General features: G+C 37.2%; 1 long non-coding RNA gene across 1 annotated transcript; it reads left to right on the forward strand.

Moving 5' to 3' along the window:
* Positions 1 to 950: 950 nt before the first annotated feature.
* Positions 951 to 1,328, forward strand: LOC124684763. The gene is made up of 3 exons (XR_006997146.1): positions 951 to 989; positions 1,063 to 1,158; positions 1,243 to 1,328. It is a non-coding gene; the product is annotated as an uncharacterized LOC124684763 (long non-coding RNA).
* The last annotated feature ends 1,270 nt before the right edge of the window (positions 1,329 to 2,598 follow it).

The following is a 2,598-nucleotide window of genomic DNA, read 5'->3' on the forward strand; positions in this document are numbered from 1 at the left end:
CTGTAATCTCACCTGTAGAATCTTTGCTACCGGAACGAATGGTTATGGTAACTTTTGTGCAGTTTTGTTCTTTGCCTTAAAAGGTTTGGCTTAGTCTCGTGTTATATGACACACCTTCAATCGAATTTGTTTCCCTGGAAGTTTTGTACCTTGGCAAAGTACCATCACAGTTTTACAAAAGGGCTTTTCAGCTAGCCTCTTAAATGTTGGGTATGCTAATTCAGCTAGCTGAATATATTAATGTTTGAGTCTACCCCCGCGTCTAAATTGCATGATTTTTGTATCGTTTGCAGATTTTGTGATCCTCAGATGGTGGCTGGTAATCCATCCAGTATTACTTCAGATGCAGGTTTGGCACTTCAACCTTAACAATTAACAAATCTTCTTCCATAGTTACTGAGCATTTTGTTGAATGCCATTGACAGATTAACATGCGGATTTCCCCTGTTCTTATGAGTTTATGAATCAACACATAGATGGCCTTTTCTTATTGCCATTTTATCAAGATTACCTTCACACTATTGAACCTTGTGAATGTATGGCTGTACGTATATGATTAAGATTATTGTCACAAGGATTTTTTGTGTACAACCTTGTTTATCCAAGATTAAACATACAAGTGTCGGTTACATCATCTTTCAGGTAATTCAGTTATTCTTAAACTCCTATCAACTACTACTCACTACTGTGAGTCTTCCTGGAATAGGATAAACGTTTGACACAGCTTGTCATATTCTGCTTCGTTCACCAAGTATTGTGCAGTCAATATACACTGATGGTAGATATACACTTCTTGACAAGGTTTCTGTGTACTGTTCTTCATCATGTATCTAATATTACTTTTGTGGGCAATCACAAATAGATCCAGGTGAATGGATTTTTATATATAGTGGATAATCTGTGCCGTTCTTTTGCAGGTCATTACATGTATCCACACAATTCAAGTTCATATTCTGGAAGGATGTTGACCCACGAACCTGATAGTATTGGTATAGATAAATTCGGTATTTTACTTCTGTACGGACTGTGCATTTCTCTAACAATAATGTCACATGTGTGCAGAGCTCAGACATGCTGCTGTGCGTAATCAATTATCAGCTTCTGACTTAAGCATTCATGCTGCAACGTTTCTTCCACCGAGGACAAGCTCAACTGATGGTTAATAAATGTTCCATGTTTTCTTACTCTACATATTTTCCCCTTAAATATCTATTTACATGGATCATCATGTCTGGTGTGTAGTGATCAGTTTTCCTACCAGACGTGCTAGAATGCTTGATGAAACATCTGCTTCTAACTCAGGAACTCATGCTTCAGCCTGTGTTCCATTACGGGGTAATTCTACGCTTGGTTAGTAACACTTTCTCTCTTTTTAGCCCACATACGTGATTAATAGTATGTCACTCCTGATCGTCAAACTCACAACGAAGAACGAAATCCTGATGAAAAGTTTCTTGTACTGTACCATGGTAAGTTAGTCTGTTACCTTGATACAACAAGGAAATATCTGTTTGATGCTAATATACTGAAATGATTACAAATTTATTAATTATTCAAGTTTCAGCTTGGGCATTGTAGTCTGGAATGTTTGGTATTAAACATGCAGCTTTGGTTACAATATGTTTCAGGTGATTCATTATTTCTCGAAATCCTATAGGGCTATAGACCACTAAAATGACTTCTAAAGTAGAATGGACATTGCTAATAGGAACTAAAGGTAGCGACTTAGCATACCTTTGGTCTGAGAGACTAAATTAATATACTGGTATACTTGCTGACAAGATTTCTGTGTACTGCTCCTGGTCATGTGTCTACTATCTACTTTCGTAGTCAATCACAAACAAATCCAAGTATGTGACTGGATATATATCTTTGGTAGATGATGCGTGTTATTCTTCTGCAGATCATTATATGCATCCGCACAGTTCAAACTCATATTCTAGAAGGATGTTGAACTGCGAACCTGATAGTAATGGTATTGCTAAATTTGGTGTTTTACTTCTGTCTGATTGTTTATGTCCAGTTGTCCACTAAACATCATGTCGCGTTTGCAGAGCTCATAAATGTTTCTGCTTCTAGCTCAAGAACTCCTGCTGCAACATTGCTTCCACTGCAGGAAAATTTTCATGATGGTTAGTCAATTACTACTGTTTGTTTACTATATTTGTTTCACTTAACTACTATAAGCATGTGTTTACACTAATAATCTCATCTCATATGTGCAGTACACAGACATGCTGCAATGCATAATCAGTTTTCTGTTTCTAGCTCAAAGATTCATTCTGCAATGCTTCCTCCATTGCAGGCAAACAGAAGTAAATGTTCAGTATTTTCTTACTCTATGTTTTCTCAATTAAGTGTGTATTTACACGGATCATCATGTGTCCTGTGTAGGGATCAGTTTTCCTACTAGACATGCTGGAATGTGTGATGAAACATCTGCCTCTCACTCACGAAATCATGCTTCAGCATATGTTCCGTTGCGCGATAATTCTATGCCTGGTTAGTAACATTGCTGTTTTCTTACCCCACAAACGTCAGTTAACATGTTTATTTGCTTGGATCGCTTATTTGTTTCTCGTGTCACTCCTGCTTGAA

Source organism: Lolium rigidum, chromosome 1, assembly GCF_022539505.1.
Source record: "Lolium rigidum isolate FL_2022 chromosome 1, APGP_CSIRO_Lrig_0.1, whole genome shotgun sequence".
Taxonomy (NCBI): domain Eukaryota; kingdom Viridiplantae; phylum Streptophyta; class Magnoliopsida; order Poales; family Poaceae; genus Lolium; species Lolium rigidum.